This window comes from Abramis brama (assembly GCF_963993115.1).
Source record: "Abramis brama genome assembly, chromosome: 2".
Lineage (NCBI taxonomy): Eukaryota > Metazoa > Chordata > Actinopteri > Cypriniformes > Leuciscidae > Abramis > Abramis brama.
In genome coordinates this window covers 21,042,180-21,067,219 of record NC_139964.1, presented here as the reverse complement: position 1 = coordinate 21,067,219, position 25,040 = coordinate 21,042,180, and the positions used below count along the sequence as shown (strand labels likewise).

At 41.8% G+C, this 25,040-nt stretch overlaps 1 pseudogene across 1 annotated transcript in view; it reads left to right on the top strand.

The window, feature by feature from the left end:
- The first annotated feature begins 799 nt into the window (after positions 1-799).
- The window catches only part of LOC311077822 (complement C3-like), a 515,769-nt pseudogene continuing 491,528 nt past the window's right edge, over positions 800-25,040 (top strand). Inside the window, exons 1-7 of the transcript XR_014609571.1 lie at positions 800-890; positions 975-1,170; positions 2,362-2,530; positions 3,031-3,104; positions 3,242-3,330; positions 3,515-3,597; positions 3,695-3,782. The product of XR_014609571.1 is annotated as a complement C3-like (transcript). The remainder of the gene's footprint in view (positions 891-974; positions 1,171-2,361; positions 2,531-3,030; positions 3,105-3,241; positions 3,331-3,514; positions 3,598-3,694; positions 3,783-25,040) is intronic.

The window sequence follows — 25,040 nt, the reverse complement described above, 5'->3', positions numbered from 1 at the left end:
AACAACAAAACGGAAATATAAATACGTAGGTCGGCTTTTAATACTTGTTTTTAATATTATGATGTGTTTGAGACACTTTTTTAAAGATATTTTATGTAAAATGTAAAATTTTACAAATAATGCGTAAAAGATAAATGCTTACGGGTCAACATTTTTTAAAAATGATCTTTTTGTAATGAAAAAACTCTCTTAACTGTAAATGACTGAACATTGATTTTTCAATGTTTTAACATTTTAAAATGTTGTTTTAGATGTTTTGATACTGACACATTTTGATAGCTTTAAGATAATGTTTTAACATCTTGAAATGACACTAATTCATTTTTAAAAGTGATTAATGTACATCTGTCTTCTTTAATAAAAACACTGATCTCATCTCTGACTGTTTATTGTACATTTCTTTAAAAAGTTTTAATATACACTGTTTAGAACTACTGAGCGTGGGAATTTTCCCACGCTTCAGATGTTCAACCCATAAGGAGGTGTGGCGTAAGTCCGATTTTCCTACGGTCACATGACATGTCCAGAAGTGGGAGGAGCAAGCGTGGGAAAATTATCACGGTCACGTGGTCTGCCCGGAGGTGGGTGGGTGGGTGGTAGAAGGGGGCGGGGCAAGCGTGGGAATATTCCCACGGTCAAAAAGGGGGCGTGGCTTAAGGGCAATAAATCACTCAAAGTGACAGAAGCCGCCCTATATTCTCTCTCTTACATAACAAATGCAAAAAAAAACAGAGAGAGAAGTTTGGACTGTGAGGGTCACGGAGGCGGGTATAAATCTGAGCTGCTGCAGGTTCACACACACACACACACAGAGACACGATGGACGTGAAGCTGCTGTGTCTGACTGTTGTTCTTCTCTCCTCACCCCTCCTCACACTGTGTGACCCGCTGTGAGTATTAAACACACCGTTTGCTCATAGAGTTACTAATAATCAGGTTTTAAGATTTCAAACGCTGTGATTTGATCTCCTCAGGTTTGTTCTGTCAGCTCCTAATTTGCTGAGAGTGGGTTCCTCAGAGAACGTGTTTGTGGAGGCTCAGGATTACTCTGGAGGGGCTCTTAATGTAAAAATCACAGTGAAAAAATACCCAAAGAAAGACAAGGAGATACTGTCCAAAACAGTGACACTGACTGCAAAAAACTATTACCAGATCCTTACAGATATAAAGGTGAGAGCTCCATAAACACAGTGATGTTTCATTCTGTTACATGGTGAGGGTCAGGAGCAGGGAAGCAGATCCACATCCAGGTTTATTCAAATAATCCACAAGGTTATAGAACACAAGGGGCCCTATCTTACACCCAGCGCAATTGACTTTGTACACCGACACATGTATCATTCCTATTTTGCACCCGCGCACAGCGGACTTTTCCCTCCATTGACGCACATCGGTTAACTAAGAAATACACTTGCGCTCCCGGGGCGGTTCAGCGCAAAGAGGAGGCGTGTTCCGGCGCAAACGTTCCCTGATGCTATTTTGCAGGTTTAGAAAACAATTCCGTCACTGACCGAAAAAAAATTGTATAAAGTCACTGCCGCGTTGCGCATGTTATTCATATGCTATTTTAATGGCGCATGCTTGGCCATAATCAATGTAGCGTGTGCACAACGCGCATACACTTTGATTCTCTAATCTACGCAGAAGCAGCAGTTTTCATTTTTGCAAATCATACATTATTACGATAGAACGATAGAACGATAGATAGATAGATAGATAGATAGATAGATAGATAGATAGATAGATAGATAGATAGATAGATGGATGAACCGCTCCTGGCGCGCGTCTGGCAAATCCACTGTTATAATAGGAATCCGCTTTAGAACAAGCGCGTCTGCTCTTAAAGGGAATGTGAGATGTTGCTCTGATTGGTTTATTTCACGTTACGCCCAAACCACACCTATGAATAATGAAGCTACTTCAGACCAACCCATTTTAGATTTGCGTTGGGTGCAAGAGTCATTTATCCCGCCGGTATAATAGCAACAGCGCCCAAGACCCGCCCACAAAGTTACTTGCGTTTCACGCTTGAAACTTGCGTTTCAGATCGTTAAAATAGGGCCCAAGGTAACTAGCATAAACAAATAAAAACACGATAAACCAGAGAATGTAATTTCAGCGACTGACTGAGAACAAGGGCTATAGCTTAACATGATAACAAGGGGGTCGTAGATAATAAGAAACACCTGGAGACTAATCAACTTGAAAACCTACAAAGAACTACAAAACATGGTGTAAGACAGGAGATAACAGAAGAGTCCAGGAACACACAAGACAGGGGAACACAGGCTGGGATCATAACACATTCTCATTATTATATTATCACATAAAATTCAGGCTGACTGATTATCTGTTCTCTAGATCCCTGATGATCAGAACTTGTTCTCTGATGATCCTCTGGAGAAGCAGTATGTGTATCTACAAGCTCAGTTTCCATCTCACACTCTGGAGAAAGTGGTCATGGTCTCATTCCAGTCTGGATATATATTTGTACAGACAGACAAGTCCATCTACACGCCTGCTAGCACAGGTACGAGTATGTGCTAAGTAAAGTTCACAACATAATTTCGGGAGGAATTAACCTAATCTAATCTTTCAATTAACTGCTGGAGCATAAGCAGCCGCTCACCTTGCTCTGGCATCAGCTGTTTTGGCGTCCCTTCACCTCCCCAACTCCACCAACATCATTTAAATAACATAATTATAACATCTTGCTACCATACTCATCATGTAAGCATTAGTAGTCCCACTTATAGCGTAGGCCTATATCTAAGCTCGAGTTGAAGCTGCTTCATTGAGCCCTCCATTGTGGACAGCAAGCCAAATACACTTAAACTTTTTAGCTTAAAGATTATATGGGCAAAGGAACTCATGAAATACTTGGAAAATATAACGCACAATGTGAACTTTATTCATAAGCATGACATAATTGTTTATTATTAAACTGACTGCTATGTGTATCAGGGTTTGAATCTGAGTAAAAAACATCAGAACTCATATTTCAGTTTTTTGCTTTGACCTCTTTTGCAGTTCAATACAGGATTTTCTCTCTGACGCCCAACATGAAACCACTCAGTCAGACTAGAGTCACGGTGGAGATCATGGTACACACTTATATAAGTGTACACTGTTATAACACACACACACACACACACACACATTCGTGGCATTTCAGCTGTAATGAGCATGTACACTGCTGATCTCAGTAAACACACAGTGTTAATGATGATTTCTGTTTAAGAATCCACAAGGCGTCACAGTTTCATCACAGAAGATAGATCCAGTGAAAGGGATGAAGTCTGGAAGCTACGCCATTCCTAAGGTTGCCAGGTGTGTTTGTGTGTGAAACACTGTGAAGACTGAACTTGCTCAACCCGAGTTAATTTAATTTAGTGATTCATTATGTCTATCTTACAATGCAGCTAATACTCATAGATGTGATCTGTGTTATGAGGTTTGTTTCATCTGTTGTATAATGCTTATTTAAAAATGTTTTGAAATGTTTTTGTTTCAGTCTTGGGATCTGGAAGGTTGTCACTCGGTACACACACACTCCTCAGAAGACGTTTACTGCAGACTTTGAGGTCAAAGAAAATGGTAAGATGTGTGTCAACAAAATGTGTTTTGTGTAAATGCAATAAAACTAAAATAATGTATTTATTTATTTGTATCTTTTCTCTGGTTTGGTTTATAGTGCTTCCAACATTTGGAGTCAGATTAAGACCCAGTAAGTCATTCTTCTATGTGGGTGACGAGAGCCTGACAGTCGACATTGAAGCCAAGTAAGACAAAATATGTTCTGCTTCACTGTATTGAAAATGAATCTTTAATGTGTGCACACACTGATTTAAAATAGATCTCTATGTGAAGTACAAAATAATATGTGCTATGAGCAACCAAAACTTTTCATGAGTGTTTGAGATAGTATAAATTCCAAAAGTAACAAAGACATTTATCTTAGTCTCAAAAGGCATACTTTTTTGAGTTGTGGTTATTCTGTATTTTACTGGTAGTATGAATATTGTTTCCTGTGTATCCGCTCTCATGACTGAAGTTTCCTCGCTCATCGTTCCTCGCCTCCTCGCAGTGCAATTAGAGGACTGAGATGCTCTTCTAGATGAGTGAGATCCATCGTTTCCGGGCCATGGGCTGGAGGACGGAGGACGGAGGAGCGAGGAAACAAGAAAGCATCAATTTGAGCATTGAGAAGCACCCACAGATTTTGGGGATGCTAGTGTGAACATGATGGATTATGGACAATATATTGATGTATGCTGTGTCTGAAAGAAACTCTGTGTTCATGTTTATAAGCATGAAGGACTGAGAAGCCCCAGGAAGTGGATTGAAGGAAAGCCGTAACAGATTTTTATATCATTTAATATGACTGAATCAACCTGACATCAGTTGGTTACACCAGGGGTTTTCAAAGTGTGTGGCACAGAGAGCAGCTCCAGAGTATATTTAGCCTGGGAAAACCCGGACAAACTTCCAGCAAATTTAGATTTGCTCTGCAAGTAGTCTGGCAAAGAGCCCATTCAAGACGATTTCTAATCCGTCCAAATCGCGGCACCAATCAGAAACATTGAGGCGGGCTTTACACGATGACGATCGCTCTGATTGGTTTTAGGTCTAGCCTGTCCAATTGTGCCCAGAGGCATTTGAGTGACGTCCGTTGGTGAAGCGCACCAACTTTTAAATGCATTATTATATTCAAATTGCAAACACATGAGGACAGTCTCCATGAAAGACCCACTGGCAGATGAACGTGCTACTACATTTCTCTCCGAAACAGTAGGAAATTAAATTAGATTTAATAGAGGATTTTAACTGTGACAAGATGATTGACAGGGCAGTTTAAGTGACAGGATGCACGCGACAGATCCGTCCGATAAAGATGACGAAGTAGTATGTCCTAAAGCTTGCCTACTTTTTTGCTACACATTCAAAAGTAAATACCTTTTCTTCACAAAAAGAGTACATACTTTTATGGCGTAGTGTAACTTAGGCGATTTGGGACTCAGCATGGCTTTACACGATGACGATCGCTCTGATTGGTTTTAGGTCTATCCAATTGCGCCCAGAGGCATTTGAGCGACGTCCGTTGGTGACGCCTCGTTGGAAATGAGTTATTAATAGGGGTGTAACGATCAGGGCCGTTTGAAGGAATTTGGGGGCCCCAAGCAAAATGGACATGGAGGCCCCCCCAATAAAAAACATATTATAATTCCGTCCGTTCGAAAAAAAAGTTGCACTAACTGTTTGTTACAAGCAGCATTTGCCGTCAGGCAGGTAGCTAACATAAACATATTTTTTCTAGCCTACCTGCTGCAAAATTACACCATTTGTACAAGACAAGTGGAGCTATTTTATCCAGTGTAATTTACCACTAGGGGTGTAACAAAATTCACGGTTCGGTTCAATACGATACACACGGTTTGGTATGTTTTCGATACAGCAAAAAGAAAGAAATGCCAATTTCCTTGATTTATTTATTTTTCTTCTTTTTTTAATTAAAACTAGCATCATAAAATATGATTTCTTTTTACTTTGAGCAATTCTGGAGCTATAATTGACTCTTCTTAGGAGCATATAAAACAAAACAGCTCCTTGGAAAAAATTAAATGTAATATTGTAGTAGTTATAAATAAATGTTTATTTTAGTTAAGATTAACATTTGAGGGCATTGTATTCATAATGTCAAAATAAAACCGACGTAATGTTACTTGAAGGCATTATAGCCTACTATTCCTGCCAAACTATGTGAATGTTTCTCACTAGATCTCGCAGCGATGTTATTACTTCTGTGGCGAATTCAAATGCTTTCTTTACTGGATCTCTTATTAGCGCTGTGTAGTAACAGTGTCGCATGATCACGATCGGCTCGCGCTGCACTGGTCCAAACTGATAAACAACGGTCCGTCAACCACACAATAACGAGTAGCCCAGTTTCGTTCCGCTTGCATTACGTTTGCACATTTGATGCTGGGAAATGTTGTGGTCGCGCCGGCGTCTCTACATTATGAGCGCGCTTGCCACGCGCAACGCGCCTACATTTGAAATATCGAAATTTTGGTCGGCAGGAAAAATGATCCAACGAACCGTTCGGTTTGAAAATGCGTACCGAACACTGAACCGAAAGCCTCGTACCGAACGGTTCAATACGAATACGTGTATCGTTACACCCCTACTTACCACTATCTTGTTTTTTCTTATCGTCCTCTTCCTTTCTCTTCATTCTTTTCTGGCTTCTTGATGACTGCCGAGGAGTTTTTGTATTTTGCCGGCAGCAGAGATCGCGTGGTTGGCTGGCTGCTGTCAGCGACTACTGAGAGGGGCCCCCTTGAGGGGGATCCCGATAACAGTGTCATTGCACTTTACTGCATTGACTATCAAAGGGGCGCTCACACAGTTTGTCGTTGCATTTTATTCTTAACCAGTCGTTGTCTTGGGGCCCCAGGCCAGCTCGGGGCCCCAAGCAATTGCTTGGTTTGCCTGCCTTGTCTCGACGGGCCTGGTAACGATATTCGAACCGAACCGAAAAACCGCGATACAACAGCCACGGTTCGAACCGCGATACTCTCATGTCGAACCGAACGCGCCCCGCCCCCTGCTGCCCCGGCCCAACTCTCACATCACTTTGTCACAAAACTATTTTTTTCTTCCTTGACATTTGATTAAATAGTTATTAATGAGTACACTTTTAACAACTAATAAGAGCTGTAGTTTTACTAAATATTATTTACTAAATAAAATGCATGTCACGTGATTTGGGTGATCGATCACGCTCGGGAGTTTACATACGCACTTCAGGATGGCAACTCCGCGGCATATTGAGATTGAAGACCCTCCGGTCACAACCACTGACTGATACAACAGCAGCAGTGCTGATCACGACACTTGAGAATGATCACCGACACCGTCATCATCCAATATGATGACATATCACAGCTTTTTTTAATCATCGTTTTGAGACAAATCATTGTTTGATTTGCGAACATAATCCTCTGCCGTCTGGTCGCTTCCGCTTCAAGCCGGACTCGTCTCGCGCTAACGGTAATTCTCACTGTCCACGTTTTGATTTCGGCAAATCAATTTTGCCGAATGCAAACAACGTGATTATTGTTCATGAGTCCAACATCCAGCCACGCAAGAAAACATGAAATCTACCTGAGGGAATAATATGCTCGCAAAATATTTCTGATTATTATTAATGTTTAAAACTGTTTTGTTTTTTCCCCCAGGATTCTTTGAAGAATGTAAAGATCATAATAGATTTATTTGAAATAGAAAGCTTGTGTAACACTATAATTTACTGTCACTTTTGATTAGCCTAATGCATCCTTGCTGAATAAAAGTAGGCAATTACTTTCTTTAATTTCTTTCCCAAAAAAAAATCTCTTACTAACCTCAAACTTTTGAACTGTAGGCCTATGTATAATGTTAAAAAAGCTTTCTATTTCAGATAAATGCTGTTATTTTGAATGGTGGTTTGTTTGTAATGTGACATTTTGTTTGTATGACATTAAAATTATTTTTAGAATTAAATTGTACATAAATAGGTTAAGCAATACAAATGTGTTTGTCTGATAACCTTTTAAACATATACTTAACTACAGTTTGCAGACACTGAAATTATGTACATTGTGCGATACAGTACAAATATTTTGAGTGTCCCTCGTTTTCCTATAAAGAACCACGATTGTCCCGCATTTTCCTTTTCTGAAGTTGGCAACCCTACTCAGGTGTGCAGTTTATTTCTGACTAGTCAGTGGAGGCATTTATTTCATTTTAGTTAACTCAGGTGTGCTAACTGCTCTAAAGAAAACGTGAAGCCACTGTATAAAGTTAAGTTAATAAAGTTAAAGTTAATAAGTTAGATTATTGTTGTTGTTGTTGTTTTTATTAAGTTAAAAGTGAATCTAGTGTTATTATTGCTGGTGCCCTGCCATGAACCCTGCCCCCACAGCAAACAGAACCGAACCGAACCGAACCGAACCGTGGCTCCAAAACCGTGATATGAACCGAACCGTGGCATTGGTGTATCGTTACACCCCTAGTTATTAATGAAGCTTTGCCAGACCATAACTCAGTTACTACTGAGAATGGTCTGGTTCTCTTACGAGAGTTCTCTCGTACTGCGTTTTATCAAAACGCTACGGGAAAAGTCTCTTTTCACGAAACACTGAAGCAAAAATTATCCTTTAATTTTCATATATGTAAAACGCGTTGCGGCAGCAGCAGACAGCTTGAAGCAAGACGGCTTGTCCGCTCATTGGCTGCTCTGCGGCAACTGCATAAGCCTATCGAGCGCAGGCTGATGCAACATCAGACCAATGAGGGCGCTTCGCGCCCTCCTCGCCACTTCCCGCCGAGACGGGCGTGGCTTACCTCTATAAAAGGAGCTCGAGAAGGCTGATTCACTTGATTTTAATCTCTTCAGCGAAGCGCACGCATCGCTGGATCACGAGGAAGCACGCGTCGTCTGATGCAAGCACTTCAGCGGGACGAGCCCTTGAAGCCGCTGGCCAACGCCGCCTTCTACCGCCGTACCTGCTGCGCTTTCCGACGCCATATCCTTTACATTCTTGTTCTTGTGTTTGTGTGTGTGTGTGTTCGCTTTGCAACACACACCCCTAAAAGAGCTGCGTCTTTTTCAAGATGCCTTCTCATGCAGCGCTCGCGCTCGCTGACGGCGAACGCCTTCACTCCGAGCCAATTGCCTACGGTGACTCTGAGGACTCACCGGGCATCCTTCCGAGGCTGCCCTTCCTGGAAGCGGATGGCGGGATTAGTTTTTCTTTACGTTACAAGAAAAGCTACCCTGCCTCTGCACGCGTCATTCACCGGCGAAGGAGAAAAGAGTGTTCTTAGTCCCACCGTTGGTCGGTCTGACCTCTTTTCTCTCACATTTCTCAGTTCCCTGTTCGGCGACTGGAAATATTATTGCAGCAAGTGAGTCTGTTACACGCTTGCCTGCCAGCAAACGCCGAAGAATACATGTTGACGCCGCTTTCAAACCCTGTATCCCCCTGTGGCTCAGTGGTGGAATTATAGGTTCTCCACGCGGGAGACCGGGGTTCGGATCCCGGTCTAGCGGCATATATATTTATGCCGCCAATGCTTGCTCTGTAAGTCCCCTGAAGGCGACTGCAGAGATGCATTTTGCAGCCAGCGAGCGCGTAGTACCCGCTTGCCTGCAACCGAACACCGTTTCTACGGTTCCCGCGCGTCACTGGCGAAAGGAGAATGGAGTGTTTTCAGCCCCGCTGAAACTGGGCGATTTCCACTCTTCTCACATTCTGGCATTTTGCAGGCGTCTGAAAATGCAAATCACTCTGTCTGTTCCCCGAGAGGCAACTGCAGACGTGTTTTTTGCTGGCCACGAGCACGTGGTACATGCCTGCAAGCAAACGCCAGTGTGGATAATACTCGCGCTGACTTTGTCTATGTATCTTCACTGTGGTCCAGTGGTAGATTCTTAGACTTGCGCGCGGGTGATCGGAGGTTCGAACCCCAGGCCGGCCGGCAGAAAATATTTATGCCGCCGAATGCAAATCACTCTGTTTGTTCCCCGAGAGGCAACTGCAGACGTGTTTTTTGCTGGCCACGAGCACGTGGTACATGCCTGCAAGCAAACGCCAGTGCGGATAATACTCGCGCTGACTTTGTCTATGTATCTTCACTGTGGTCCAGTGGTAGATTCTTAGACTTGCGCGCGGGGAATCGGAGGTTCGAACCCCAGGCCGGCCGGCAGAAAATATTTATGCCGCCGAATGCAAATCACTCTGTTTGTTCCCCGAGAGACAACTGCAGACGTGTTTTTTGCTGCCCACGAGCACGGCCGATGATGCTATATGTGTAGAGAAGATGCCCACTGCTAGTGCCCATCCCTACACACTAGCACAGCCCTTCACACAGGGCCCGCGCTCATATATTCGACTCGGGTCGATCACGCACGCAACATAGTGAACGTGCCCACTGCCTAGTGCCCACAAACACTATGTTCTGCATGCCTTGTGGTTTCTGTAAAGACGAAACCTGTGTGCATTCACTCTGCTCAGACAGACAGTGCACTCATTGCAGTAACTGTGCCCGCTCTCCCGCGCCCACACTTACTCACGGTATTTCTGGTGTCCCGGCCACGGCCGATGGTGCTATAAATGTAGTGTCGATGCCCACTTCTCAGTGCCCATCCCTACACACAAGCACAGCCCTGCACTTAGGGCTCGCGCAAATAAAATCGACTCAGGTCGATTGCGCTCCCCACATAGTAAAAGTGCCCACTACTCAGTGCCCACGAACACTATGTCTATCAGATCACAGGCTCTCTGTAAAAACGAGACCTATGAGCGCGCGCGCTGCTTACACAGGCAGCGCGCCCAAAGCAGTAAATGTGTCCGCTCCCAGCCCACATCTACTCGCACACATGAGTCCCACGGGACTCGCGCAGCCCTCCCTCACTCAGCCAAGCACTGTTGTAAGGTCGAGGACGAGCGCTCCGCCCGCTGTATTAAGCGCGCCCCCCGCCTCAAATGCCGCAGGCATAACGCCTACGTTTGTGAGCCCCGTAGCACCTCTGTCGCACGGCGAACAGAGCGCGCTCTGTATCCGGCCCTTAGCCAACCATGCAGATGCATGGGCAGCGCTTCCAGGGGTTTCGGACTGGGTCTTAGGCATTATAAAGAGAGGCTTCTCGCTACAGTTTTTTCGACGCCCTCCGCGCTTCACAGCGCGCGTCGAAACTTCGGTACCGCTGAAAGTAGCACACCTACTTCGCGCCGAAATATCAAAACTGATAAGCAAAGGGGCGATAGAGCTTATTCCCCGAGATCAAAGCGAACAGGGGATATACAGCAGATACTTTCTAGTCCCCAAAAAGGACGGCGGTATCAGACCCATTCTGGATCTAAGACGACTGAACAGAGTGTTAGTGAAACGCCGTTTCAAAATGCTCACGACCAGCAAAATTCTCGCGCATGTTCGCCGGGAAGACTGGTTCATGTCGATAGATCTGAAGGACGCGTATTTTCAAATACAGATAGCGTCACATCACAGGTGATTCTTGAGATTCGCCTTCGAGGGTCAGACATACCAGTATACAGTCCTGCCTTTCGGCTTGTCCCTGGCACCTCGTACATTTACGAAATGCATGGATGCAGCGCTCGCTCCTCTCAGACTCAGAGGCATGCGAGTGCTGAACTACTTGGACGACTGGTTGATCCTAGCCCAATCACGATCTCAGCTCGTAGAGCACAGAGCCATTTTACTCGATCACCTCGAGAATCTTGGTATCACGGTCAATTGGGCGAAGAGTTCACTGAACCCCAGTCAAACGATTTCGTTTCTGGGTATAGTTCTGGACTCACAGTCTATGACAGCGCAGCTGTCGCCACAGCGTGTGCTGAACATTCAGCGCGCGGCGAAGTCTTTCCGCCGCGGCGCTTTCACCCCGCTCAGGAAATTTCAAAGGATGCTGGGTCTCATGGCCTCAGCATCGTCAGTTCTCCGGCTGGGCTTGCTCCGCATGCGCCCGCTGCAGTTCTGGTTGAAAGCGCGGGTACCGCGCAGAGCGTGGGTGTCCGGTCAATTACGCCTCAAGGTCAATCAGGACTGTGTCACAGCCCTGGTGCCTTGGATGGCGAACGACTGGTACCAATCAGGTGTAAGCCTGGGGACTTCCTCGAGGGTTAGGATGGTGTCGACGGACGCATCCACCTCGGGATGGGGAGCGCTGCTCGAGGGCAGACCGTTCTTCGGCCTATGGTCGGAACGAGAAAAGCTCCAACACATAAACTGCCTAGAAATGCTGGCAGTGCACAATGCGCTGACGCGTTTTTGTCCCCACATCAAGGACCAACACGTCATAGTCCGTTCGGACAACATGGCTGTGGTGTCCTACATAAATCGCCAGGGCGGTCTGAATTCCATATCCCTGTACAGGCTGGCGAAACGCCTCCTACTATGGGCTCAGCACAACTTACGCTCGCTGAGAGCAGTGCATGTACCCGGGCTTCTGAATGTGGGCCCGGACAGACTGTCCAGGAACAACGTTCCTACAGGCGAATGGTCTCTACACCCACAAACAGTCCGGCTGTTGTGGGAGAGATTCGGCAAAGCGGAGGTGGACCTATTCGCGTCCCACGAAAACGCTCACTGCCCCGCATTCTTTTCAAAGACCGACAGCGCGCTGTCCCAAAGGTGGCCGCGCTGCCCGCTATACGCTTTTCCCCCCGTTTCCCTCCTGCCACAGGTGTTGGAACGGGTCAGGAAAACAAAATGCCCAGTGCTGCTTGTAGCACCGTTCTGGAAAAACCAGGCATGGTTCCCAGTTCTGATGCAGTTAGCAGACATTGCTCCATGGCCAGTGCCGTTGAGGAGAGATCTCCTCTCGCAGGCCAGGGGCTCGATTTGGCACCCACACCCGGAACTGTGGTCCCTTCATGTGTGGGCGCTCAACGGATACCCGTTGGTCTCGCAGAGGGAGTCATGAATACCATCACTGAGGCTAGAGCGCCGTCGACCAGGCGGCTCTACGCTTCAAAGTGGTCGGTTTTCTCCAGCTGGTGTACAGCTCGGAGCCTTTCACCCCTCGAATGTGAGGTAGCGGAGGTTCTCTCCTTCCTACAAGAGCTGTTGGATAAGGGCAGATCCCCTTCCACGCTCAAAGTGTATGTGGCGGCTATTTCAGCGTTCTCCGGTTCAACGCTGGGTCAGTCACTGGGAAGGAATGATTTAGTCATCCGCTTCCTCAGGGGAGCTAGGAGACTGAATCCACCCAGATCTCCTTCAGTCCCTATGTGGGACCTTTCTACGGTCCTGGCGGCCATGAAAGGTGCCCCTTTCGAGCCTATCCAGTCTATCAGCCTCAAACATTTGTCTTTCAAAACAGTGTTTTTGATGGCTCTCGCTTCAGTGAAGCGCATAGGCGATCTGCACGCGCTCTCTGTGAGCCCGACGTGCTTGGAGTTTGGTCCTAATGACTCTAAAGTCATACTCAAACCTAAGCACGGCTATGTGCCGAAATCCCTCAACACGCCTTTTCGGGCTCAGGTTATTTCCCTGGCTGCCCTGCCAGCGTCGAGTGAGGAAGGGGACTCGAGTTTTCTTTGCCCTGTTAGGGCTTTAAGAACTTATATGTTCCGCTCTGCTGCCTTCAGACAGACAGAGCAGCTCTTTGTCTCGTTCAGCGGACGTTCCAAAGGAACGGCTGTTTCGAAACAGAGTCTATCCAGATGGATAGTTGACGCCATAGCGCTGGCTTATACTGCCAAGGGCATTCAATGCCCGTTGGGAGTCAGAGCGCACTCTACGAGAGGCGTTGCCTCCTCGTGGACTTGGTCCAGCGGGATTTCCTTACAGGATATATGTACGGCGGCAGGCTGGGCCTCTCCGTCTACATTTATCAGGTTTTATACCTAGAGGTTCCCGCCTTACAGGCTAAGCTTTTGTCGGTGTAATCTATTTACAGGCGCAACGCGCTACCGACTATACTGGGCAGAACTGTGTAAGACCCACGTTTTCCCACATTAGTGCAGGCTCCCTACCCTGGCTATGTGATGTCATATTCGCGTCTGTGGACATGTCTATATAAGGACGGAGGAAACCCCTCCTGTCTTTAGACTCTCCCTGTGAGGTCATGTTAAGCCTGCGGACGCTACAGTATAGGGAATTAAGGCTCCCCCCCTTATTCCCTGACTCTGTGTGAGTCTATCTGGTGATTATGCACTGTATGCCTGAAATAGCTTCCGGTGATCAGTGTTTTTATCCCAGCACGCACAGCGTTTTGCAAGGGGTTCCCGTAGCGTTTTGATAAAACGCAGTACGAGAGAACTCTCGTAAGAGAACGTACTCGGTTACTAACGTAACCTCGGTTCTCTCTAGAAGAGGGAACGAGTACTGCGTTCCCTTGCCGTGCGTTTGGTTCACTCTGGTTCGCTTCGGCGATCAAAATCAAGTGAATCAGCCTTCTCGAGCTCCTTTTATAGAGGTAAGCCACGCCCGTCTCGGCGGGAAGTGGCGAGGAGGGCGCGAAGCGCCCTCATTGGTCTGATGTTGCATCAGCCTGCGCTCGATAGGCTTATGCAGTTGCCGCAGAGCAGCCAATGAGCGGACAAGCCGTCTTGCTTCAGCTGTCTGCTGCTGCCGCAACGCGTTTTACATATATGAAAATTAAAGGATAATTTTTGCTTCAGTGTTTCGTGAAAAGAGACTTTTCCCGTAGCGTTTTGATAAAACGCAGTACTCGTTCCCTCTTCTAGAGAGAACCGAGGTTACGTTAGTAACCGAGTACGTTTTAACCAGGCTAGAGTATATTTGCTAAACTGTAAAATCCAACTGTTGTTCTTCTAACTAACACTTTATTTATATATATATATATATATCTATATCTATCTATATATATATATATATATATATATATATATATTAGGTCACCTGATGGAGTTTTAGGACACCATTAGGTCACTTGATGGTAGGGGTGTAACGGTACACAAAAATCACGGTTCGGTACGTACCTCGGTTTTAAAGTCACGGTTCGGTTTATTTTCGGTACAGTAAGGGAAAGAAATGCAAACATTAAACTGCAGGTTGTTTATTACTATAATTTTTTTTTACAAGTTGTTTACACTTTTTTAAACACTTTTTAATAAAATAGATATAAAATAAAAAAAGAATAAGAAATAAAATACTGCTGCAAAGTTCTCCACTAAATAAAATACTCTCAGTCTCAAACCAATATCACATAATAAAATATAATGAAAAATATAAATAAATAACTATGATTACAGTGCAGGAACAGAAAATAGCCCTATATTAAAATAATATTAAACAAATATATTAATGTATTATTATTTTTCAATAATCAATCAACATAATCAATTTAAGATTTTTTTTCCACTTTTTTAATAATTATCAAAATAAAATATAGTCCAAAGCTATTATTACCAGAGCATGTGATCAGAGCAGGTCATTTTACCATTGTTGCCCAGCATGACTATACCAGCTGCTCAGCAAACAGAAGTCTAGTTACTACTGAGAAATGTCACCTTATTTGAGCGGACTTTGCTTTTCCAGTGCGTGATCGGTACATGATTGAAGTGTTTGGGCCGTTAACGACAGAGCAGAACGCGCAGCGCAAACAGGGACTCGAACATTGAGCAGAGAGCGCAGCGGGTCGTCGACACACACACACACACACACACACACACACCACGGAACGGAGAGTGCGGCGGCGCACACGAAGCGGAAAAGCTTTTTTTCGCCCTGCAGTCTATTTCATTGGTTTAGGTTACAGTGACGACGGGTAAAACACTGGTAAAACCAGAGAATGTCTAATAGGAAAAAACATTAGAATCAGCTGCAGGGCGGGATTTGCGCTGAACGCGGAGACTTCCGCCACTTAATATGTTCGTGTGGAAACACGAAAATGTACCTATGTTCCGCACACAAAATATTGCATTCAGTCATTCGGTACACACGTGCACCGAACCGAAAGCCCTGTACCGAAACGGTTCGGTACGAATACACGTACCGTTACAGCCCTACTTGATGGAGTTTTTTTCGGTTCCTTGCCACTGTTGCCTTTGGCTTGCTCAGTTGGGGATATTTTGGGGATATTTAATTTTATTTTATCAATCAATAAATTCCACTAGAAACAAACCTTGTTGTATTATTTTATTTTAATTTAATACTGTGAAGCTGCTTTGATACAATGTTTATTGTGAAAAGCGCTATACAAATATACTTGATTTGATTTGATTTGATATATATATTAGGGCTGGGCGATATATCGCACGATATTGTTATGCGCATCTCATCAGTAAAGCCGGTTCCTTGATTAGTAGTAAATCACCATCACCTGCTTTCAGATGGAGCGGTGTTAAATTAACACTCCTGGGACTGGGAGTGTATATGAGTCCACACTCAAGAGTGTAAAGTGTTAAAATATGAGTGTTTAATTAACACTCAAGAGTGTTAAAGTTAATGAGATAATTAAGTGATTAATTAAGTGATTATTGAGCATTATTGAAGACACCTGATGTTAACAAGCAGAATCACTGAAGGAGAAAATCACAAATTGTAAGACACCGTTATGGTGATCAATGTTTGCTTTAGTTGGACTCTTGACCCTTATATGTTTACTTTAAATTTTACTGTTGTTTGTCTGCTGTTATTGATTTATAACAGTTAAATGAACAAAGTGAAATGCGATCTGACAGTGTTGGTTATGTTTTGACATAATCATGCTGTGATCTGAAAAATAAAACTTACTGAGATAGTTTGGTTTAACTTGTTAACAGCAGTTTTGTGATTTTTCAGCCTACGATTATCAGTACTTTACTTATAATTCAAAATATTTAATAAACATTGTTCTGATCAAAAGACTGTCAAATAAATTAATTTAAAACACAGACATCAATAATCAGCCTGTGAATCTCAACAATGATGACAATAATAAAGCATGTTGCAGTGGCTGCCACCAATCACAACTCATTAATGGCTCCCATCATGCATTGCGGTATGAATAAATTATGATCTGAATTGTCTATGTAATTTATTTTTCCTAATTGAATATTCTGCTCCTCACCATTGTTGAGATGCATAGACTGAATCTTGGCGTCTGTGTGTGCCTAAAAGAAAGATTTTTTTTTAAACAACTTTTAAGAAATCCTTTATATTATATCAAAAATTCTGGGCATTTATGCAGATTCACAGTTATGCTGTAACCAACAACATAAATCGAAGTCAGAAAGAAGGATCTTAATGAGTTCAGTGATCAAGTTCAAATGATGAATGTCATAATATAACCAACACCATCAGATCACTTTTTTTCTTTGTTCATCTGGCAGTTATAACTCAGATACAACAACCAAACAAAATCTAAAGTAAACATATAAGGGTCAAGAGCCCAACTAAAGCAAACAATCATCGCCATAACGGTGGCTTACAATTTGAGATTTTCTCCTTCAGTGATTCTGCTTGTTAACATCAGGTGTCTTCAATAATGTTCAATCATCACTTATAAATGAACATCATAAATGAATCACTTAATTATCTAATTAACTTCAACACTCTTGAGTGTTCATAAACACTCCCAGTTTTTGCTGTGTACAAAGAGCCGTAGTTAACTGACAAGCTGAGCCATATCGCATGAATTATCGCTGGCGATACATCTGCGATATTAATGCGATATGGCTCAGCTTATCAGTTAACTATGGCTCTTTGTAGTAAATGCCGCTCCATCTGAAAGCAGGTGAAGGTGATTTACTACTAATCAAGGAACCGGCTTTACTGATGAGATGCGCATAACAATATCGTGCGATATATCGCCCAGCCCTAATATATATATATATATATTTATAAAATGGTTAGTTCCAATCCTTGATTCTGATTGGTCAATAGCTGTGCTTTATTCACGATAAAACACGGCTATGACCGCTTCACCCAATGGTTCTATGTATCACTTCAACACCCCTAGCAACCACTCTTAGTAACTTAAACGCATGTGCGATCTCATTGATATTGTCCATTGAAGCTATAACGTTAGTGGAGTATTGTGAGAGATCGAAAAAGCGAGTGTAAAGTTACCTGCATTCACAGTAGACATTGCATTTTCCTTCAGGTCAGTCCTATATTCATAATAAAATATTCCGTTTGAATGTCCGCTGCGATATCTTGTCCTTTTAAGAGTTAACCGTTAAGGGGTTTTCCCGTGTCATCTGTCAGTTGCGTCTTCCTTCTCAGTGAAAACAAGTTTGAGTCTTTTCAATATAAAAGTCTTCTCTACCGACTGACTCATTCATAAGACAGTCTTTGCCGCCATCTATTGGCGAAATAATGTATGTAACCTCTGTTCATAGACTCTGCTTCTGTTGCTGTTCACGGCACGGTCAGGGACTATTTTTTCCAGCGGAAGGAATGCTTTTAGTGATTTTACTTCATGAAAGTTGCATAGATAAATATTTTTCGGCTTTAATATTTGTATTGTGTGGCAACCGTTTTATAAAAGCAATAAGGTACTCGAGGCAAGTGCTGTATCGTGAATAAGTAACGGCTGAAGGGGTTCACAGCACTCTCGTACCTTATTGCTTACATATATATATATACAGTGTTGCCAACTATTTTCAAAGGAAAGTAGCTAACGCCTCCCATAAAAGTCGCTAAATGTCGCTAGATGACGTCATACGTCAATTAGCATATTCATGACGTCACCGCGGCGTACTTGCGTTCTGCCTGCCTAATGTTTTTTCTCGTTAAAATCATGCTCACATACTGTGTTTTTATATAACATACTATACTATAATATAATATAACATAATATAATATAGCCGAATGTCCAATAAAGCTGTTCTCATTTACTATATTTTTTTGTCAGACAATAGAACGAGTAGCTGAATGACTATTTTTTTATGTGTAAAAATATCTGAAGAGAGAGTTTGGGAACTGAGTGAAAGGCACAATATGTATTTTTTTTGCTTTAAAAATATAAAAAATCACTATATCTATGTTATATATTTTTTAAAGTTGTGTATTTACATTATCCCGACAGTTCCAATTAACTTCTAAATCCAGAGAAATTAATATTTTAATTCGAAGACACGGACCGTGTCTTTATTTCCGTTATGTCGCAGTCAATGGCGTCATATCCGCGTTGTCCCTGGTTTCCGCTCGTGCTGCCATGGTAACCAGAGCTATGAACCAGAGCCCTCTGATAGTAACCAAGACGACAGACGTGGACCACTGTAGTTCGCAATGTCTATCTGCACGCTGTTGTTGTTTCGTTCAAACATTATGGACCATGGCAAGCAGACTTTGGATAAAAAAGGAGAACTAAAACGAGAATCAATATCAGCGCGGTGTTTTTGAGATGCCGAGAGCTCCCATAGACAGTATATAAACGAGAGCTCCACGTCCGAGACTTCGACCGCTCCTACATTATGGGGTGAGATTTCGGTCACAATTCTGCGCGCGCAAGATCACATTTTGAGCGTGCAAAAGGGCATTTCGCACGCGCGTGAACTGAGTTTTGCGGAGAAATGTTCGTCTCGCAGATAAGAAAATATTGCGAGCGAACGAAAATCAATTTTGCATTTAAAATAAATATTTGGATGTGCGCGGACGTTCTCTTTCGCGTGTGCAACGTTTCACTTTCTTGCTCCTTTCATACCAGCCGTGAGCGCTCTCTAAGCGCAGACAGCTCGCTTGCTCAACACAACCCAGCGTTACAATATGCCATAATTCCAGCCAATCAGAGATAAGACTGCTAAATTCTGATTGGCTGGCTTGAAAACCAATCACAAGACTCCCTGCATCACCGACTGCGGAAGAGAACTAGTGCAGTTGAGTTTATTATTTATGAAAAATATTCAAAAACTTCACTGTAATTCACTGTATTGTTGGCAAATTCAGTTCACACATCACTGCTGTCCTGATGGTTATACTACAAGACTTATTTTGTATAAATATTGTTTTGCGTATTTTTAGGGGTTCAAGCACGAAGTGCTGAAACCCTATTGTAATTGTACTGATTTTTATTAGGGGTTCAAGCACGAAGTGCTGAAACCCTATTGTAATCGTCCTGATTTTTATTATTATTATTTTTCCGCCATAAAACGCATCGTGCAGCCCAAACCGTAAGACCTAGAGACTTGAAACTTTGCCAGATGGTAGTACTATTGCTCGCTACTCAGATACACGGACTCAGCCCAATCGGCCCATAGGTGGCGCTATAGCAATCAAAAGCGCAAAACTGCTCAGAACTCCCAGACCGTAAGGCGTAGCTTCAAGTGTCTTATATCATTGAAATCCAGAGCTCCTGAAGAAAAAAACGTATATCTCCGATTTCATTTCCGCCATGATAGATTTTTCGCCATTTTGAATTTTGTCAAAAACCTACTTTTGCGAACTAGTCCCTGGTTTTTCGCCCGATCGGAACCAAACCAGTGCGGAATTGTTCTCTGGAGTCTGAAGATCAATAATTATCGAAAAAAAGTTGAAATTTCGATTAATGGTCGCTAGGGGGTGCAAAATTAACGTTGTGGGAGGAGCCTATTTTACTAAAATGGCTATAACTCAAGAAGTAATTAAGTAAACTTCACCAAACTTGGAACACATGTGTAAGAGGTCAATCTGAGGTCACAGTAAAAAAATTGCGTCGATTGGCCACATGGTGGCGCTATAAAACAAATAAAAACATATAGACAACTGACCGTTTTTCCGAATGACTTGAAATTTGGAATGCAGTGTCTTGGCCCAAGGGGCCATGTATGTCTAAAAGGATATTGGCGTATCTCGAAAAACATGGCTGCCATTGGCCAATGAGGTTTGAGCATCGTTAACGAAGTCCGATCGGAGCGAAACTCGATGGGCATGTTCGGCTCAAGCCCCTAGAGGTCTGTAAGAATTTTGAAAGAAATCGGCCACTAGTTGGCGCTAACGAGTTTTAAGGCTCTGTAATCACGTGGTGTTACACTTATCATCACAAAATGCATATCATTTGATAGATCTGCTCATGCTGAACAACTTTGCCTCAAGAACCATCACTGTCAATCAAACTGTTCATTAAATATTCATGAATATGTTAAAAACCTACTTTTGCGAACTAGTCCCTGGTTTTTCGCCCGATCAGAACCAGACCAGTCTAGGACAATTCTCTGGACTCTCTAGATCAATAATTATCGAAAAAAAGTTGAACTTTTGCATTTTTCGCATGGGTATAATTGGGTCATAAAGAAAATGGGCGTGGCAAAATGCACTCAAAAGCCTATAAATCCTAAACGAAAACTCAGAACTTCACGAAAATTGGTGAGCATATGTGCCACAACATCATTAACAAGCATGCAAAATATCATGGAGATCGGACTATAGGTGGCGCTATAACTGTTAAAAAGCTTGCCTGTATTGGCTGTAAATGGACTTTTCCATCTATTATTTCAGTGGTTAAAAGCTTTCTAAACAAATCTTAATGTCTTAAATGCTTATGTGCTTAAAGGCCTTAAATGCTTGAACCCCGATAAATGCTGCTTGCAGCTTTAATTATTATTATTATTATTATTATTATTTTCCCCTAAAACGCATCGTGCAGACCAAACCGTAAGAGCTGGAACCTTGAAACTTGACCAAATGGTAGTCCTCAATTTGGGGAGAACCTATCAAAGTATGACCCCGATTGGCCCATAGGTGGCGCTATAGCAACCAAAAGCGCGAAACTGCTCATAACTACTAGACCGTATGACGTAGACTCAAGTGTCTTATATCATTGGAAAGCTGGACGCCTGACGAAGAAAACGTATATCTCCGATTTCATTTCCGCCATGATAGATTTTCCGCCATTTTGAATTTTGTCAAAAACATACTTTTGCGAACTAGTCCTAGGTTTTTCGCCCGATCGGAACCAAACCAGTGCAGAAATGTTCTCTAGAGTCTGATTATCAAAAACTATCGAAAAAAAGTTGAAATTTCGACTCACGGACGGTAAGGGGCGCCAAAACGTACGTTGTGGGAGGGGCCTATTTTACTAAAATGGCTATAACTCCAGAAGTAAATGAGGTATCTTCACCAAACTTGGTACACATGTGTAAGAGGTCAATCTGAGGTCACAGTAAAAAAACCGCGGCAATTGGCCACATGGTGGCGCTATAACATGAAAAAAACATAAAACAGGCTATAACCACCTGACCATTAGTCCGATTGACTTGAAAATTGGCATGCAGTGTCTTGGTCCAAGGTGCCATGTATGTGTATGAGGACATTGGCGTATCTCGAAAAACATGGCCGCCATCGGCCAATGAATTTTGAGCACCTATTAGACAAGGTTAACGGAGGCCGATCGGAACGAAACTCGATGGGCATGTTCGACTCAAGGCCATAGAGGTCTGTAACAATTTTGAAAGAAATCGGCCACTAGTTGGCGCTAACGAGTTTTACAGCTCTGTAATCACGTGGTGTTACAAATATCCACACAATATGCATATCATTTGATAGATCTCCTCATCCTGAACAACTTTGCCTCAAGGACCATTGCTGTCAATCAAACCGTTCATTAAATATTCGCAAACATGTTAAAAACCTACTTTTGCGAACTAGTCCTAGGTTTTTCGCACGATTGGAACCAGACCAGTCTAGGACAATTCTCTGGACTCTCTAGATCAAAAACTATCAAAAAAAAGTTGAACTTTTGCATTTGGATGGCTGTAATAGGGTCATTTATAAAATGGGCGTAGCAAAATACACTAAAAAGCCTATAAATCCTAAATGAAAACTCAGAACCTCACAAAAATTGGTGAGCATATGTGACATAACATCATTAACAAGCATGCCAAATTTTATGGAGATCGGACTATAGGTGGCGCTATAACTGTTAAAAAGCTTTAAAACCATATATTTCCTATGGTACATTGCCTGTATTGGCTGTAAATGGTCTTTTCCATCTATTATGTCAGTGGTTACATGCTTGCTAAATAAAACCTGATAACTTTTGATGCTTTTGTGCTTAAAAACCCTTAAAGGCCTTAATAGCTTGAACCCCGATAAATGCTGCTTGCAGCTTTAATTTATGATTATTATTTATGAAAAATATTAAAAAACTTCACTGTAATTCATTGTATTGTTGGCAAATTCAGTTGACACATCACTGATGTCCTGATGGTTATACTACAACACTTATTTTGGGAAAAATATATATTTTAAATTATATATACAATTGTAAATGTATAATTTTTATGATTTTTATGAAAAATATTCAATAACATAACTGTAATTCACTGTATTTTTGCCAAATTCAGTTCACACATCACTGCTGTCCTGATGGTTATACTACAACACTTATTTTGGGGAAAATATATTTTAAGTTGTATATACAATTGTACATTTATGATTTTTTATGATTTTTATGAAAAATATTCTAATTTACTGTATTGTTGCCAAATTCAGTTCACATATCACTGCTGTCCTGATGGTTATACTACAACACTTATTTAGGCAAAATATATATTTTAAATTGTATATACAATTGTAAATGTAGAATTTTTATGATTTTTATGAAACATATTCAATAACTTCACTGTAATTCGCTGTATTGTTGCCAAATTCAGTTCACACATCGCTGCTGTCCTGATGGTTATACTACAACACTTATTTTAGGGAAAAATATATATTTTAATTTGTATATACAATTGTAAATGTATAATTATTATGATTTTTATGAAAAATATTCAATAACATAACTGTAATTCACTGTATTGTTGCCAAATTAAGTTCACACATCACTGATGTCCAAAGTTATTGAATATTTTCATAAAAATCATTAAAAAAAATCATAAATTTACAATTGTATATACAACTTAAAAAAAAAAAAATCCAAAATAAGTGTTGTAGTATAACCATCAGGACATCAGTGATGTGTGAACTGAATTTGGCAACAATACAGTGAATTACAGTAAAGTTATTGAATATTTTTCATAAAAATCATAAAAATTATACATTTACAGTAATTGTATATACAATTTAAAATATATATTTTACCAAAATAAGTGTTGTTGTATAACCTTCAGGACAGCAGTGATGTGTGAACTGAATTTGGCAACAATACAGTAAATTACAGTGAAGTTATTGAATATTTTTCATAAAAATCATAAAACTTCTACATTTACAATAGTATATACAATTTAAAATCTATATTTTTCCCAAAATAAGCGTTGTTGTATAACCATCAGGACAGCAGTGATGTGTCAACTGAATTTGCCAACAATACAGTGAATTACAGTGAAGTTTTTGAATATTTTTCATAAATAATAATCGTAAAAAATACGCAAAACGATATTTATACAAAATAAGTCTTGTAGTATAACCATCAGGACAGCAGTGATGTGTGAACTGAATTTGCCAACAATACAGTGAATTACAGTTAAGTTTTTGAATATTTTTCATAAATAATATACTCAACTGCACTAGTTCTCTTCCGCAGTCGGTGATGCAGGGAGTCTTGTGATTGGTTTTCAAGCCAGCCAATCAGAATTTAGCAGTCTCATCTCTGATTGGCTGGAATTATGGCATATTGTAACGTTGGGTTGTGTTGAGCAAGCGAGCTGTCTGCGCTTAGAGAGCGCTCACGGCTGGTATGAAAGGAGCAAGAAAGTGAAACTTTGCACACGCGAAAGAGAACGTCCGCGCACATCCAAATACTTATTTTAAATGCAAAATTGATTTTCGTTCGCTCGCAATATTTTCTTATCTGCGAGACGAACATTTCTCCGCAAAACTCAGTTCACGCGCGTGCGAAATGCCCTTTTGCACGCTCAAAATGTGATCTTGCGCGCGCAGAATTGTGACCGAAATCTCACCCCATACTACATGTACTTTATTAAACAGGTGAGAACATTTACATAAAACTAATCAATGTTATATAGTTCAACAATGATAAAATGTCAGAATATGATCTGTATGTTATTCTAATGTTGATCTAGCTTAACGTTACTGCTAACGTTAGTCTCATACAGACAAACTAACACATAAGTTACATTTCAACACATTCAAATGCAGTTTAGTGTGATAGTGTAATGTTAGACCAAGTGAAACAGCGCTGCGTTACCTCACAAGTTTAATTTGTCTAATAAACTGACCTGTGAGTAGTGATTCTGCGTGTAGTTCGGTAGAATGAAATGTCCATATTCCTTTTATATCCGCGGGACTCGCGTCGCGTGTGGAGCTGATAGCTGTCTCTTAGCAATCCCGAACTGCTTCATATCATAGTCATGACAAAAACATCGATGTATTCAGTCATCCATAAACATTATTAGATCGGTCGGCTTGACGTTGACGACAAGATCCATAATTCTTAGCAAATGTTGCGTCATCAAACTACGCCTTTGTTATTGTAAATAGGTTAGCGACCCCTAGTGGAGAAAAAATCCCATACTGTACGTTGAACTAAAGCATTGTGATAGTGAGTATTACAAGTGATAAGCACAAGTAATAAAATAAAATGGTCAAACTAAATTCTTTAAATATAAAACAAAAGATAAGTGATAAGTCCGTGGAAACAA